The sequence below is a fragment of the Patagioenas fasciata genome, chromosome 1 (assembly GCF_037038585.1).
Source record: "Patagioenas fasciata isolate bPatFas1 chromosome 1, bPatFas1.hap1, whole genome shotgun sequence".
NCBI lineage: Eukaryota > Metazoa > Chordata > Aves > Columbiformes > Columbidae > Patagioenas > Patagioenas fasciata.
The window spans coordinates 180,042,519-180,060,395 of record NC_092520.1 but is presented as its reverse complement, the minus strand read 5'-3'; the positions used below and the strand labels follow the sequence as shown (position 1 = coordinate 180,060,395).

The following is a 17,877-nucleotide window of genomic DNA, read 5'->3' as shown; positions in this document are numbered from 1 at the left end:
ACCTGTTGAGTAGACCCATGTCCAAGTTCTTTTCAAGTCTGTAGGATTGCTTAGTTATGAAAAGTAAAACGTGGGCATTTTCATGATTGGGGTCTGCATTGTGTCACCAAAATCAGCTAGAAAAGGGGTACAGCTGACTGCATAGAAGTATGTCAGCTGGAAGTCAGAAGGTAAGCATTATTGAATGTCACTACAATCTTCACCTTTTTCTTCTTCTCCCCAACTTTAAAAAATACATGGTTTGGGAATCCAAAGAGAACATGTGAGGGTCTTACAGGTTGTTAGAATGTTCATATCAAGATTTTGGATTACTTGGGAAAACTTGTATGTCTCAGTGCCATGACCATTGCCTTAATGTACACAGGGATTTAAGATCACATAGTAGATGCCTGAAGCTGGGAACTTCTTATGAAAAATCTTGTTCTTAGAAGTAACCTACAGTAGTTATTTGCATACCATCAGAGATGCTAATGTAATGGTTCTGTTACCTTGTACATGCGCTTGCTTCCTCACCTGCTTTATTGGTCAACTGTGGAATGTTACTGGACATTAAGCCGCATGAAATACATGGTCGCCATTAGTTATTTCACAAGAGCAAGTAGGAGTACGTCTGAAACTTCAGTAGTTTATTATCACATTCTGCAGATTGTGAGGGGCTTTTTGTTTGATTGATTGTTTTCACACAGGTTGAATTGTTTCTTCTTCTCAAATGGCAAATCTTCTCATAGCTGACCTTGAACTCTTCAGGCAGGGTATTTTAAATGAGGTTAATGCCTTTCTTCTCCTCAGCACATGACAAACACAAGTACTCGTCATCTGTGTATTCTGCAGAAATTCATTTAGAAGTTCTTGGAGGGGGGAAAGAGCACGTTTTCTCCTTATCTGTTTTGGTACAGCTCCGTTCTGTGTCCTTCACTACTTGTTCACCTCAAATTTGCAGCTGGCCACTCATTCCCTACGTGGGCAGGCGCCTTCTACAGCCTTCAACTTGAATGCTCCCGAGTCAGGTGAGGTTCCACAAGCGGAAGAAGGAATCGCTGTACACAGTTGTATTGCAAGTGGTGCACATTCTGCCTGCAGATAGTGCTGCACGCCTGTACAGCTGCTCAGTGAAGCGTGTCAGGATGTTACAAATAAGGCAGCTGGGGTGCGAGGGATGTTTAAATTGGAATCCCAACTAGTGCACAGACATGGCCTGCATCTGTACATGTACAGCATTTAGTTTCCATCAGCAAAATATTGATAGAGTGTGTTCCCTGAGAAAAACAGATTTTAGTTGGACCTCTGCATAGGTGAAAAGACTTTCCTCCTAACACACTGGCTGATAATAACTTCCAGTAACTTTTTGTGCTTAAAGAAATGTGATAAATTAATGTATTGTACAGTGTCTTCAGAAGCAGTGAGCTGGCTTAATTAATATGTCATTGTATTCAGTAGAGGTTTTGCTGTTTGACTTCACAAGGGGAAAAAAATATCAGCACTCTCTCAGAAAGCTCCAGTTCACCATGTCTAATTCTTTGGAATTTTCTCAGTTACGTAGCCTCACACTTGAGTAATTTTGAGTATATGGATAATTCTTAGAAGTTATTTTCAGATTACATTATGACAATGCTCGGCAGTTCCAGTTGTGTCCTTACATGCAGCAGTGAGTTCTGCTGGCATCCTCATTTCTTTTCCTGTTTGGTTGGGTTTTGTTTTTTACTTCATGATAATGCAAGAAAAAAATCAGAATTATTTCATATTGGAGTTGAGACAAAAGCATTTGTCTATAGTACCTTTATATGCCACTGTACTGACAACATTCTTCTTTCAGCGTTTAAGTTTTACTTGTTCTGAAAAAAGGAATGTACACCTACATATATAGCTCACTATATATGCCCTAATACTCATACAAATTTGAGACCTTGCTTATTGTAGCAAAATGTGAAGTAGCAACGCTAGTCAAGGTTCTTCTGTCTTCTTCACCCTAAAGAAATTCTAACATGCATTGTAGAATACTGTTTAACCTTGTTCTTAATGTTGTCTATCTAGATATATCTGTAAGAGTACATCTACAGAAATTCTAGTTTCTTTTTCTTGAAAATAGTATTTTGGAAATTTACTATATGTGAAATAAACTATATAGGAATAAATCAAGTAAAAATATTAACAGTGTTTACAATTTATGAAGTCATCTCTACAATCATGTAGAATAAAAAGTAAATTCTTCAGAATTCCTATTTTGCTTAGGCATTGGGCCATTAAAGTGATGAGGTCCGTAAAGTTACACTTCTGTTCATGCACACAGCAAAGGCTCCTGGAGCAGTTACTGATTCTGTTTGACTAAACATTTATTGTTGAAGCAGAGCTTAACACCTGTGTGAGCAGTGAAAAGAAAGCCCACCTGAAGCATGAACGTCATCTGTCTGTTGAACATGCTGTTCATTTAGATTTTGAGACCATTTCCAATTGTTCCCAATGTAGCACTATAAAAGTTATTGTTTCTTTGAGATTTCTTCATTTTACCATTCAGATCAGGAGGACTTCATAAGCTGTGCACATAAGCAAGAATTCATTCCAACCAAATAGTTGCTGTTTATTCCGCCTTTATTTTTTTTAAAGCTAAATTTAAAGAAACATGTTGCATTATTTTGTTTTGTTTAGAGAACGCAGCCAGTTACTGCGGAGTCATCAATGTTGCTTAAGCTGTACAGCACAGTCCCATTATGAGCTTTTACCACTCAGGAGCAATCTGGTAGACATTTCTTTTCTTTCTCCCCGAACTAGTTACTGACTGGCTTATAGATGGGAAACTCTTAATGGACATTTGTGTGATGTCTTTAAGTGACTTACCTGTAAGCGCTTACTAACATTTGCTACGTTATCATGTACTATTTTGCTATCTGATCTGTTACTTTAAGACACATTATTGAGGAATAATCAGATATACCAGTGCTCCTACTTTCTCCCTGGATCTCCCACACGTTTTCTGACAATACTTTTCTGTGTGTGCTTTTCTTCAAGATTTGGGGGCATGGACTATTTGTCTAGACAGTATTTTGCATATCAGGGCAAGAGCAAGACCAATTAAAATGACTGTAAAAGTCTGTGTAGAATATAGATTTGATTTAGGGAGTAAATACTCTTTAGGGTTCACAAGTTTGTTTCTGTTATAAATGTGTGTTTTGCAGTACTGATATAACCATATTACAGATGCAGTATTACCTTCTTGAATGTTGGAAAGTGTATCAGACAAGGCAGCTCATTCCTTGTATAGAACTCAAAAATTTCTTTTCTTCTTACAGCCTTTTAAGTTTTATTTAGTTGAAAATACAGAGATCATTATGATGGCAGTGATGTGCAAAGAAAGAATCTCTCTAGATTTTGAATTATACAAAGTCTATCACACCAAGTGGTGAAGTCGTATGAAAGCTGGTGCCAGATGAGTATAGAAATGATCAGGAAGAAGGAAACTTTATATGATAGGTGAAACTAAGTAGATCACGTGAATCTTCAAATGGAATCAGAACTGGATAACTGAGCAGTGGCTTTTTGTATTTACACCATGAATGGGCAGTATGTTACAGCAGAAAGTCTACAAGGGACATACAGAAGATAAAAGTAATTATTTCCTCTTTTTGTCCTTTGAAGTCACTCAAGGATTTATACAGTTATCTTCCATTGTAGAAAACTGTTTTGCAAATGTGCATTTTTTTTCATTCCAGTGGGGGCTTTCAGGTTAATTTTAACTTCTAATGTTCATTAGAAACATTTGATTAAGAACTTGGCTGTTACTATTGAGTGTTACCAGTACAGAAAGCCAAGTTCTGAAGCAGCCTTGTCACAGAGAGTGCTAAGAATTGATTGTAAATACATGTGGTTGTTCTTTGGGAAAAGAATAATTAAAGATGCTTCACTGGAAGCTACAGTGTTTTGTTAAAAATTTAGCTTAAAAAGAAAAAGCAAGTAAATTAGAGGATGAGAAGCTGAGGAATCTAAATGTGGGCTAATCTGATACAATACTCAGAATTTCCAGGCTCTGTCCAAGAGCACAGCTCTGATCCTGGAAAGGAATCTGAAAAGCCCATGCTAAAAATTTTGCTTATATGAGGATGGCTTTCTCCAAAACCAGATTTGCAACAGAAATTATCATTAGCAGAAATGCCCCTGCTTTCCAGAGGTGCAGAAATTTCAGAAAATAAAATATACTATGTGTATTTTCTGTCCATCTAGTCTGATCTTTCATTCTGTCATTGTCACTTTTCAAGGTGGCTGTATCACAAACCATTACAGTTTGAATACCTGTGCGTAGTGTGTGTATAGTTTTGTGAAGGAATCAGCTACGATTATGAAAAAATCAGATGGTTTAAGACAACTTGGGTAAGAAAGTGAAAATAAATATTTGTGATTCTTTAGGGTAGAGGGAGAACATAAAAATAAAGATCACTGGACTTCAAGAAGGCAGACTTCAGAAAATTGCTAGGTAACATCTCACAGATGTCTTGGATAGGAGAGAAACTGAGGAGATAAGACAGTTCCGTGGAGATGCGAATGTCATGACTGAAAGTGTATCCCAATGGAGGAGACAGGGATTCGCTGCCGTAAGAGACCAGCTCAGTTAAATGAGGAATTTCATTGACTTCAAATGGAAGTTGGGGAGGCCTGCAGAAGATGGAAATTCGGTTACCATCAAAGAACAGTGTTAACAGATAGGGATGAAAGTACATGAGATACAACTGCCAACTGACAGAGGATATACACATAAGTAGTAAAAGATTTGTGCTAGCAAAAGCGCTGACTAAAAAGAGGACAGCTATTGACACAAGTGATCCTGTGTTGGTTCAATTTGTGTGCTGAATTTTTTCATTTCTTATAGCGATCCAAAAAGTCAAAAATCAACTGCCAGTGTATTACTCATGCAATTTGAATGAGAAAGATTGAAGAAGCTTACCTAGAAGAAGGAAGACAGGACAGAAAATAGATATATTGTCAAATTCACTGAAGAACTTGTTCCTGGTATTTAAAGAACTAATCTGAGGAACGTCAGCATTTTAAAAATCATCTTTGAAAACTAATGTAAGACAAGAGAAGTACCAGATGACTGAAAGAAAGGCAAAAAAAACAGTGCTTTAACTTTTTAAGGACAAAATGGAGAAGATGGAAAGTATAGATCAACTGGCCTGACATTCATTCATTTTTTTTCTGGCAAGTAAAAATGAAAATCTGCTGTTAGTATCATAAAGATCTCCATGACGTGCATAACAACTGATAGGTATTTGCTACGATCAAGTCACAGAAACCCAGTCTCATTTATTTCTATGAAAAAGTGACAGATCTTGTGGATGGGGATAAGAACTAGTTGCTAAATATTTTAGTAAGGCTTTGGACACTATTTCACATGACTCTTTCATAAGCAAACCAGGGAAACAAAGTCTGTCCAAGAAGACAGGACCCTAAAAGTCAGTATTAGTTGATCAGGATCAGAGTGTGCAGGTTGGGATTCTATGTGTAGTGTCTCTGCACACAATGTAAGGATAAGATAGCGTGCTTAGTAAATCGGTAGCAAATCGACAGATACATTACAACTATGCTAGAAAATAGGATTATAACTCAACATCTCAACTGGTGAAGCGGTCTCTCAAAAACCAGGATGCAATTCATCAAGATGACTGTAAGGTGCTGCTGTTAAGCAGCAGTCAGCCTTTTCCATTTAATTTTGGCAGCTTTGTTGTATAGGAGACTTGAATTTCAAAACAGTTTTGGTGTTTTTCCTTAGAAAATCGCTCCAGTGTTAAGATGGCTGTCAGTGCAAACAGCTGTCATTAACACCATCAAGAACTAGATCTGAGAACATGTTTTGCAACAGTTTCTTATAATAGAAATACAAAACCAGTCTTAACATCTCTTAAGTAAGTAAAAACTAAAATTTTATACCGACTTTCTGAACGTTTACATTTCTGTACATAATCCATGATTTTATATTATAACAATTTTTATATTATAACATTTAATCTGTACAACAATTGTGTAATTGTCTTTAAAGCATCCAGTCAAAACTTTATTTAAATAAATCTTCATTTTTTGGTTGTGTATCAAATACCTGATCTCTGCTCACACGGTTTTAAAACATTTCAACTAACAATGTATGTTACGTCTTAACGAATTAAGGTGTATATTAAAAATGGGATGGAATTCTTGCAATAAAACCCGTACTGAGTGGTATTACCAACAAAATAGGGTCTTTGTGTTGCATTGTAGAATGCATCAAATATAACAGAAAAACTACAATGCATTAGTTATTATCCACTTTTCTGACTCAGAATGTCATAGTCCTTGTGTCCTATCAGACAGTAACATGCTAAAAACTGATTGTTCTGTTTCTGGGGTCCTTATTTAGCATTTATGTCTTGATTATGAAACAGATTTGATAAAAAGGGTAAAATACCTGTGTGTTTACTATGCAAACTGCAGCATTTCATTACCAAGAGACGAGAGTATTCATTGCTCACATTTCCTTTATTATCTACATTTAGAGGAGTTCTCAGATAAGGTTATTTTTAAAATCAGTATGATGTGCTTTTCTCTTCATGTTAACATGTTTATTCCCACCAGTGGTCCAGATACCTACCTTAAGAACTTCTAAAGGAATCTTGTTTGTCAGCACCATATAATCCTCTTTTCCCCTGAAGCATGTTCCTTACAAAAAGGACATGTTAAATACAGCAACCAGCTTTTTCTTCAATCAAAAATACTGCAATATTGAAACATACTCCAAGGCCTCAGCCCATGCTGCCTGTCAGTTTAATGTCATTTAGGGGTTTTTGGTCTGTTCTGATTTTAGAATGAACTGCCAATAGATAAATAAGAAAGAAAATACCTGGTAAGTCAGATATCTGTTGGGCATCTTCACAGTTTTGTTACTGGAACCATATCTGCCTTAGACTTGGTATGAGTCTCCATAACCAATGATACTTCCAAAGTTGACAGCTTCAAGACTTGCAGAGGCTGGTGAGGATGAGAGACTGTTGGAAACTTGATGTCACCTGCTCTGTTGTTTTTAATGTTAACTGTTTCTTACTTTGAACTATTAAAGTTGCCAAGGAACTGCTTGTGTTTCTGGCTTCTTTGACAAAAGACTTGCACTTCTTTCTCCCATCACATCACAGACTAATGCCTAGCATGAGGGTAAGGATGGATGGAGAGGCTCCATAGAAAAATGGCAACCGGAACTGGATTGCCAACCAACAGAGGACCTTCAAAAGGCACAGAGGGCAGTCTGGTTTTGATCAGCCTCTCTCACGAGAAAACATGAAAGAGGACAGAAGTATTATGTGCGTAGTGCTGCTGGCACGTACATTACAAAGAAGTGGTTTCTGCAGTACCTCGCAACTGTTTCTTGCACATCTACTTAGTGAATGTCTGTTCATGCCTCAGGGCTTGGCATTGTAGCATAATATGGTACTACCTTACCACTAAAATGAGCCACAAAGTCTGCACGTAGTGCTGCCCTAGAATAAATGGGGAAAGATAAACATTTATTTTAGAAAAGACTGATTTAAATTAAATATTTTCTCTTAAAATATGAAATCTTAAGCAGTTACATGTTGCCAAAGTCTTGAAGTGAATGTGCTGAACTGATGGAGTAGCACAAAACCCTTCCTCTTCATAGGGTAAGAATCAGGAAGCAAGTTTTTGAAGTGCTAAACCACTGTCTGATAGCAGGAGCTGCTTCTTGCAGTTCAATTTCACTTTATCCAATGCAATTCAAACAAGTAGTTCAAACTCTGAAACAGATTAGGAATTGAAAATCTTAGTTTTCCCCTTCCATGTATAGGATAGATCTATGAAGGTAAAATGTACTGTCTCTAAAAGCTGAGGGCAGTGTCCACCAGAAATAACCAGTTTTACCCGCTTTGTTAACAACATGTATTTCATTAATGTATCCAATACATTTAAAACAGATCAATCTAAAATAATTTTAATTTGGGGGGAAGGGGTGGGGTTTTTTTGTTTTTACAAGTCCTTTGCAGGGCTGACTCTGAGGTTTGGCTGTTTGTTTGGTTTGGGTTTTTTTCTTCCCTTGAAATCATATTCAAGTATTTATTTGTTGTAGCCTGTATCTGCAAGGGTAATATTCCTTGGAGTCATAGCATTAGTCTAAATGCTCAAATGAAAACTTAAGAGCTCAACAGTTCCTGTTAGCATTGAGAATACAGCCCTTTTTGAACCTTAAACTCTCCTTGCTACTGCTCTGTCTTGGTTTTCCGTAAGTTCCCTAATTTGTATGAGCACATGACATTATTGCCTTCATGAACTCGATAAACTGAACTAAACATTTCCAGTCTTGCTACACTTTTTTACGTGCCTTATCAGAGAATTTTTCTGGTTTCTATGGAGTTTTTGTTTGGTTTATATATATATATGTGTGTGTGTGTGTGTGTATGTAACATTTAACTGCTGCTTTCTACCCAATTGTTTCAGGTCAGCAATGTTACAGTTGCTTCTGATACCTGTAATTTGCTGCCTGAATGCTTCTTTTCAGCATTTGAATTCCTCACTTCTCAGACAAAAGAGAAAATAAGATGATAAGTGTGGCTTCTTTGACAGTCTTTGAACATTCTCATTCTCCATACAGAAGACCTCAAGCACCAATCCTCTCAGTCTTTCTGAGCTTTGCATTCCAGGGTGTGGGACAGAATGAGGGAAGCATCCAGGTGGGCGACTCTAACAAACATTAAGTACCTGTATCCATCTGCAGCTTTGCACTTTTCGTAACTTTTTTGTTGCTTTTTCATTGCTTTCCAGTACATACTTTAATAACTTCTTGGACTTCTAGGTTTTAGATAAATGCAAATCCAAAAAGAAAATATCAGTGTAGTTGTTCTGATTAGCCATATAATACATTTGTGATGTATGCTGAATATCTGCCATTAGCTTTTAGTGATATATGATAAGGATTCAAGAATAACAATTCCTGTCTATATGTGACAGACTACAAGTATTTCAATTAATAAACTCGCCAAACTTCCAGGAGGGATCAGTGTTCTACTGTTGTTTTTCTGCCCCTTCTTATAAATAAATTAATCCCAGTGATGTGGTATAAATTTACATTTTGTTTTCACCCAGAAGTGCTGATTTTCGTCATATAGAAACTGATCCAATAAACTTTCTAAATGTATTCATGATGTTAAGATGGATTTCAGTCTGCTGATGAATGAATATAAAAGAGACCTTAATTCAGAAAAACAAGTCATGGAGACATGAAATATGTGTAAAAGTTGCTTTACATTATATGGTTGAAAGTCTTAGAACAAGAGGGTGCACAGTTTAAAAAAAAAAAAAAAAGCAAAAATCAACTTAGAAAAACTCAAGTATTCCAAGTATGGAGAATTTCTTCCACTATTAGTACTTCATGTAATATAAACTTAGATTAAATAAATTTGATTTTTAATAGGGACATGGTGTGAAATTATTTTTTGTTTTGTCCACTTTTTTAATAAACACTTAAACTTTCTCAATTTTAGACTGTGTTTCTTTTTCAGAACTGGGTTTTCATGAATACACAAACTTAACTGAGTAGGAGCGGAGCATACAATTCCTTGGTGCACTGATGTCTCCGTCATGCTTTGCCTCTCCTGAGTTGACCTCAAATAGCAGAACAATGAAGTCTGACTGTCCTTGTGCGAAACAGCATCATCGGCTTTATGGAGGAAAACAGGAATTGGGAGAAAGTGGTCTAGAGGAGATCAAGCAGCCCCTTCCAGAGCCAGAAGCAAAGGATTCTGAGTTACTGTATGCTTCCATTTTCTCAGCTGTGTAATGTTCTTTAACTTTTCCAGTCGGCATCAAAACCATATGTACTTTATAAGCATACAGAAACTCTTGGCATATTTTTCCCCAACATAATGTCATTGGCTTAAATATCTTTTAAACAAGCAATCAGTGATTTAATTGGATGTGATGCCCCACGTAGGTAGCAACTTTTAAACAGGGAACTACAAGATCATAACAAAGTATTTTGTCTTTGTCTCCCCCCCCCCATCCTGCTTCCTTAAGGTGGCAAAATTTTGGCTGCTTTTTCGCATGACTTTCTCAACTGCAAATTCTTCCCAAGTTGTCACTAAACACATTGCATTTTATTCTCAAGACATGTTGTAGATGGTTTTGCACTGGAAACTCCAAGACTATTGTGTTTCATTTGGGGTCTGGCTGCAAGCTGGGTTATTTCCATATTCTGCATCGCTGGTGTTAATACAGTCTTTGTAAACTCAATGATACTTCTTTTTTTTTTAACTCTTGCAGTCTGATTCTTCTTGTGTATTGGTAGCTGTTTTTTTTTTTCCACAGATTCGTTCATAAAGTGCGTTGGTGGTGAATGCAAAACCATACTTGCTAAAAATGTCGAGTGTTTGTAACTTTTGTTAATTTTTAATGATGTTCACAGTCTGTTTCTTTGAGGTCAGTTCTGGTACGGAGTAATCGTTCCGGGACCCTATTTTCAGTGAGAAATAAAAGTTTCCAGGTTTTCTACTTGTATTAGGAATGAGAAAATAAAAGGGAAAATAAGAGCGCAAAGCGGATTCACTGGAAAAGTTGAAGCCCACGGCCCCTGGACGCCAGGTGTGGTTTGTACGGGGCAGTCAGCGCCCCGTTCCTCGCCCGGCACCCCGTGCGGAGCTGCCTCAGCTCCGCCCCTGCCCGGCTGCGGGGCCCAGCTCGCTCGGCCGCCCCTGCGGGGCACGCACGGAAGAGCCGCTGCGAGCTCCATCTTTACTCCTGTAACTAAAACACATCTAACAGAAAGCGTCATGAGGTGCCGGTGCCGCACGGCGGAGCCTCCCCTGCCGCGGCGGCACCCCGCCACAGCCCGGCCGGGGTGCCCATCCCATCCCTGGCGCCACGCTCCCCTCAGAGGCGCTTCACGGGGTGACCGCTCCCCCTCGCCCCGCCTCCCGTGGGCCCCGCCGCGGCCGCAGCGTTTCCCGCGGCTGTCGCGCAGTCGCGGATAGAGAGCGGGAGATTCTCCGCTTCCCGGCATTCCCCAGCGGAGCGTAACTCCCCCTGCGCAGCCCGGCGGAAACCGCGGCGGCGAAGTGGCGCAGCGCCCGTCTGTGAATAGCGGTCTCCCGCCCCCCGCGCCATCTTGAACACTCGCTGGGGGCCGCGTTCCCCCTCCCTCTTCAAGATGGCGCCCGCCGGGTGAGTGACATATCCAGTCACGTGGGCAGCGGATGAGCCCCTCTCTTCCCCCGCCTTAAATGATCTCTATGGTTCAGCCGGACACACAGGCGGCGGCGGCGAGGGACGGAGCCGCGGCGGGAGCGGGGCTGCGCCGCCCGCCCGGCGCCTCCTTTGTCTGCGACCTCGGCAAGGCGAGCGCTTCCCCCTTCCCTGACCCTCTGGGCTGCGCCCCGACGCCCTCGCCTGAGGGTTCGGCTTCCTTCACCTCACCGGGAGAGGCGGCGGGGGCTCCCCGCTGGGGCGGCCGGGGCGGCGGATCCTTCCCCGGCCCCTTCGCCCCGGGAGGCGACGGCATGGCGGGACCTCGGGCAAGCGGGGCTGCCGCTTCTGCGGAGAGCGGGCGGAACGGACCGGCCTGCGGGGGCCCGGCGGGCGGGCAGGACGGGCTGCCGGCGGTGGCCGCATCCCTCCCTCCCTCCGCTCCCCGCCCCGCACCCCCTTTCGCCGCGGGCTGCCCGGGGCTGGCGGGGCGGCCGTGCCGCAGGGGGCGCGGCGCGGGCAGGTCCGTGTGCCGCCGCGGTTCTTGCGGAGGGTGGGCGAGGAGGGCGGCTGGGGGGGCTGGGGTGTGTGTGTGGGGGGGGGTGTGTGTGTGTGTAGGGGGGATCTGTCTGCTGTGTCTTCCCCCACCCCAACCCCCCGTTTCTGTCCTTTCTTCCCGCCCTCCCCCCTTCCCCTCCCCGCCCCATCTGTTACAGGCTTGCGGAACCGTGGCTGTTTGAAATTAAACGTGATCTGTGCTGTACCAGCTGGGGTCTGTAATGTATCTGATAAATGAAGCTCTTCCCGTCGGTTTCAGGTCATGCAAGGAAAAGGGCAAAGCTGGGAAGGGAGCTGGGCGGGGTTTCCCTCCGCTTTTCGCAGCCAGGCGAGAGGAGTCTGGTTGATGTCTGCAGCAGATAAAGGAGACAAGAGGACCATCAAAAGACCCCAGAGCCCTTTTATCTTTCTGCCGGTTTTCCCTCTAATTTCGTTTGTCCTTGCCGTGCGTCTGTCTGCTCGTCCTCCCCTGCAGAAGGGGCCGGGTGCACCAGGGCCCTGGCTGAGGTAGTAGTTTGTGCTGTTGGTCGGGTTGTGACATTGCCCGCTGTGGAGATAACTGCGCAAGCTACTGCCTTGCTAGTGCTGGTGATGATCAGCTGCAGATGAAGACAATGACAATGGGAATCCCGTTTGTTTTCCCGGGATTGCACGCTGCTGAGGTGGCAACAATTCCTTCTCCTCCTATTTCTGCAGAAGGAGTTCAGCCTTGGCCGCTGAGGTGTCTGGGCTCCAACCCTGTCCGTAGGTTGCTGCTTCTTTCGCTGAGCTGGATGAAAAACTGTTAGTTTCACGGTGCTTGGAGGGCACCTGAATTTGGGCTGAAGAGCAAGTGTCTGCATTTCTTCTCGTGCTTAGACTTTATTATTCAGATGGCACCCTTGAAAGAGGTGGATTTTCTATTTTGTGAAGACAGAGATCCATGACAGACTTGTGTTTTGTGTGTTCTGCATATGCAAAACTTGTATGTGTGAAATTAAGTGCTCTTGTTTGAATGGTAAAAAAATCCTAAATATTTATCTAACAAAAGTGGAAATATATAATTACCACTTTCCTTACATTGATAAGATAGTCTTTTTACAGTGTAGTTGACTAATTGTACTGATTGGAGCCAAGGTAAACTTCTGAGATATTTCTCCTGTATATTTTGACTTACTGTGAAAAGCAAACCCATGAATCTGCCAATGTGAATTAATTAGAATTGCTGGTATATTTGTAGTGGTGACTAAGGGTATCTTTTTGCTATGACTCTTAGTGTGTTGATCACTTATTACAATGGCTTAAACTTGGAATATATTAAAACATTTACAACAAATGTGTAGAACTGTCTCTTATGTCTTTTAAAAGGAGAGGTAATTTTTAGTCTTTATAAGACCTGACGATGAACAGATCATGGTTAATCTTTTGAGTTTGTAGTGAAAGTTAAAGCCCTAGCTACACTTGAAAATAAGTTGATGCTTTAGTATTGCTTCTAATTCACACATCTACTATATTTATAGTAACAGGAAGAGTTGGGCAAACTTACAGATATTTAACTTGGCCTCTTTTTTTGAATTGTTTGAACTCGGTGTGTTTGTAAGACATGCAAAGGTTGCTCTTGCACCTCTACTGAATGTAAAGTGTCTTGCAGAACATATGGAACATTGTGTTTGCAGGCAAGTTTAATCTGATGATACTGCATTTCTACACTGTGCAATGCATTATTCTGGTAATTCAAGCTCTGTCATAAACTAGTTAAAAGATAGATATTCTCATGCTCACTAATAAACTAACACATCAAGTGTCCTTAATAGTTTTCTTTTAAGTAAAATAGCTGTCATAGTTATTGACTCTACACAAATTTAAAACATAACCTGGCTTTTTTTTTTCCCCACCTTAATTGGAAGGGGCAAAAAGGATACTACAGCTGCTTGCTTTTCACATCCTAACAAACAGCACATGTCAAACGGAGCCCCTTGAGGTTTGATCTAGAAGTTAGGGTGACATTTTCACCATCTACCTTTAGGCATCTGTTTTAGCTGGCTAATCCACTATTCACTCTCTCTTCAGCGGAGGAGGCAAAGATAGATTCCCGATGTAAATCGCACTTTCAAGTGCCTTAGCACTATTTGATCTGAATTATCCTTTCAAGGAGCTTGTCTCTGTTGATTGTAAGGGAGGTGAAGGAGCTCCAGCTAAGCTAAGTGCTCATGGGTGGGTGTTGTGAAATTGTCCTCTCTGTTGCTTTCTGTTCATAAGCTCAGGGAACTTTGGTAGAACTACAACTTGGCTCCTTTTGTAGGGAGATGTGTTCATGTAGACATAACTTTAAGAACTTAGTTATCTGCTGTGTGAAATATCTCCCTTAAGCTCCACCTGCCTCCGGAGCAGTCGGTTCTTTGTGCTCTTGGTGATGACTTCAGAGTTCAGGAGCAGGTTAAGAGGCTGTACTAAAATAAAATAGTGCTCCTGAAATAATGCAGGTAGGGGGACTGCTGATGAGATGTTGTGTAATGCGTGAGGCGGTTTGTTCTCATGTCCACATAGGTCGTGGTTACGTGTTGCTTGGTAGGTTTTAGCTGCATACATGTGAATTATTTCCTAGAAGAGTTGCAACCAAGATGCTTTGGTTTAGGGTTATCCATACATTTCTTAGTTCAGAACGCTTCTCAGTCTTGCATTCAGGGTATAGAGATTAGTCCAGACAAGTTCCATCCTTAGCATTGTCCTAGTCTCAGTCTTTACTGCTTAACTGTCTGACATACACAGGCTGTGACATCGTGTTTTTGAGGCAAAAAGATTAATCTTCAGTGAAATGGAGAGCCTTATCTCGGTGATACTGTAAAAGTTGAGGCTGGCATTTCTGAAAATACTGTGAAAACCTAAAATTGAAAGAACAGCTCATATCTTGAAAATTCAGTGATGCTTTACTGTGATTTGATGAATTAGTTTAGAAAGAAAAAATTGCATCATGCCAATTAAAAAAGCTGTACTGCAGGCATGTTACTGTCTATGGCATTGTTTCTTGCTGATTTTTTTTTTCCCTTCATTCTTCAGAGGTTTCACTCAGTCAAACTTCTTGTGTTAATTTGTGTTAGAAACATTAAAATAGGCACATGGCTGAGTTGATGGAATTTCTGTGCGAAGTTATTTAGTTTATAGTATCCCTATTGTGTATTGTTTGCTGTGCTGGGTGAGAAAATACTGCAAGAAATGTTCCTCTGTAGCTTTTCTGAGCACTTCTTTTGACTCGTGGAATAATAAAAATGCATTGAGATTCACAGCATAGTCGATTAAGCTTTAGATGCTCTTATTCCCTGGTTTGATGTCTTTTTGTGCTATTGTCTTACCTATTTTGTGAAGAACAGTCACCAGCTGCTCAACCCTCCAGCTACTGTCTGTCAATGCTGCTTCTAAAGATACTGGCACACATCAACCTAAAATCTTAGATTCAAAATAGTTGCTTCCCTGCAGGGTGCAGTTGCCCTCCCTGTCACCAAGGAGAGTTCTGTGTTCCCAGGCCAGCAAAACCGATGTTTGAGAACTTCTCTTCACGAAATGCTGGCTCGGTTCTTTTGCTTTAATAGATCCTGGCCCGTGCGCACGATGAGAGAGACCTCGCACTAACACTGGGAAGCGGCTTAAGACAGTAAGAGGAAATGCCAGTTTCTAGAGAGTTATGTCTATAAATACACAAGCACTTACTTAAAATATATCAATGCATTTAACAAGTTATACGTGCGGTTTCCCATTGGGGCTTTCTTTGCTTGGTAAGAATGAGTATTACATTAACATAAGGAAATGCTTACACTAGTAATTATAAACAGACCACGTTCTTTAAATAAGTTTACTTGCGTCTTCCGCTGTCCTGTGCTTGAGTGTTACACAATTAAATAACAGAAATTGGTTCATGAACATTGCTTCTAGAGGAGGTTTTACATATATATTTTTTGTGATATATGCCTTATTCTTTCTGTAGCAGAAATAGAAGTGTCATTAAAAACGAAAGTGTGAAATTTGGGAAACTCTTAGATATCTAGACTTTAGAATATTAGTCTTCTAATATATATTTGGATCATAATTTATACAAATTTTTAAATTCGTTATTGAGAATGTCCTCAACCTTTTTAGCTGAGCTAGTCAAATTTTAGCTGAGTCTTTTAGCCCCTCAGCTGCTTTCCGAACTTCTGTCAAAAAAGACCACGTGTCTTGCCACTGAAAGGGTTAAAGGTGAGGAAAGACAGAAAAAGTTACCTTTACCATGGGTTAAGTGGAATTGCTGAAACTAAAGGCTTATATTTAACGAGAAGGGGCTGGAGCATGCCCTCAGGTGCGTAAAGTGCCACATTACCGTGAAACCTGCTGCCTTTAGCTGGGACTGAACTTCAGTTTCTTCCCCTTACCTGCAGAAGGGGTGCCCTTATCTGGCCATCCAATTTCCTATCCCAGCTTTACTTATTTCTGCTGTCTTTCTGTTTTCTTTGTACCTGAAGTTGTCTCTCTTGCCCTGTTAGTTTGTGCACCCTGATTGCATCTGCAACCCAGGCAAAGCTGCTGGTATCTTTGCAGTTAATAACTTCTGAAGTTTACCTGCCTCTTTTAGGCTTTTGGTGAAGGTTGCAAAAATCTTTGTGCAACAGATTAACGGCATCCAGAACTTAGTGATGCCAGTGTGTCAGTACACAAATGGAAGAAAATCCATTCTTGCACCATCATCTATGATGTCTGGTTGTCTAATCCCTTCAAAATCCCTGATTACCCTATTCCTTCTTTCTGCTTCCTTCACAGTAACTTTTGCAGCAAAGAACTGTCTTCAGCCACTGGAAAGAAGGTTGAAATTTTGAAATAAAATCATGTTCTTCTAATTCACATGAAAATGTGTTTAAACATCTCGTTGCTAAAGTGGTGTGATATTTCCCACTTTCCCCTTTCACCTGGAGGTATTCAGCGTATGCCTCATCCCATTCTGAAGGATGCGTTTTCTGCCCTCCATTTCATCCTTTGCAAGAAGCAAGGATTTTGCCTTGTATGACTTTTGTCTTAGCCAACATAAAAATATCAGATGAAGGAACCTGTGTGAAAGTGCTGGCATTGAGTGAGGAGAGTTCATACTTATCCTACCTCCCATGTGAAGGTTTGTGTGTGTACTGGGGGGAAAAGAGGGGGTAGTTTGGCTCTTGGTTAACTTTTTAAGTACCACATTAGGAGGGACTGTTCAAGCGATAGCCTGGTGACCTAGTGTGAGCTGTGGCACATGTTCTGTCAGGGACATGTTCCTTTACCAAGACTTTTGACCAGAAAAGCAAAAGAATCCACCTGCAAAGAAAAATAGTCGGTGTGGAAGCAAAGCAAAAGGTATGGTGACAGACTTCCAGCTACTTTAAAATCTACTTCCTTTTTTTTTCTTTTTTTTCTTAATCTGGTAAAATCAGTGTGGTTTGCGTATGTGGTTTTAGCTGAGGTGTTGTTTCAGGCTGAAGCTTAGTTTTCAGTTTAAAACAGATCTTGTTTGCTCCCAAAGTTTCTACACCATGCTCTTAAATGAGAAGTTGGTCCAGTTGAGGACTTTACAAAAAAAGCTTTGGTTATTATAGCGAATTACATTTCAGTATTTGTAGTATAAAGTGGTAAAAGCTGTGTCCAATAAAATGATACTTGAGATGAAATGTATTTCTGCAGAGTACCATGGGATTCATCATGTGTGCAGCTGCTGTAGACATGTTCACCTCTCATGGAGTGGCAGGTGTGGCGATATGCCTAACAGAAGTGACACGGGCCAAAAGTGAACTTGAGACATTTCTTTGAGAGCTCCTGTGATGTTTCCATTCCTGGTATTGGTGCATGGGACCTTCAGAACCTTCTGAAAAATGCATTGGTGTGACAGTGACCTATGTAATAGGCACTAATTCAGGTAAGAAAGCCACCACCTGGATCCATTTTTCCATTCCCCCTGTGCTGACAGGGCAGATCTCACTATTGTGTGTTTCCTTGAATGATTTTTAAATGTGTCATAGCTGAACTCCGAGTTATACCAGGAGGAAGGTGATGCCAAGGAGGTAGATGTTTAATGGCAGGTATTCTTGTTCTCTCTATTCGTAAATTGATAATGTGTATTAGAAGCTAAAGGAGATACAGGGCCAA

The 17,877-nt window shown here is 40.8% G+C and overlaps 2 long non-coding RNA genes across 2 annotated transcripts; both read left to right on the top strand.

Moving 5' to 3' along the window:
• The first annotated feature begins 8,010 nt into the window (after positions 1-8,010).
• Positions 8,011-10,515, top strand: LOC139826545 (uncharacterized). Its single transcript, XR_011736691.1, has 2 exons — positions 8,011-8,693; positions 9,522-10,515. It is a non-coding gene; the product is annotated as an uncharacterized lncRNA (long non-coding RNA).
• Positions 10,516-11,164: 649 nt separating this feature from the next.
• On the top strand, positions 11,165-13,072 carry LOC139826544 (uncharacterized). The gene is made up of 2 exons (XR_011736685.1): positions 11,165-11,351; positions 12,017-13,072. It is a non-coding gene; the product is annotated as an uncharacterized lncRNA (long non-coding RNA).
• Positions 13,073-17,877: the final 4,805 nt, after the last annotated feature.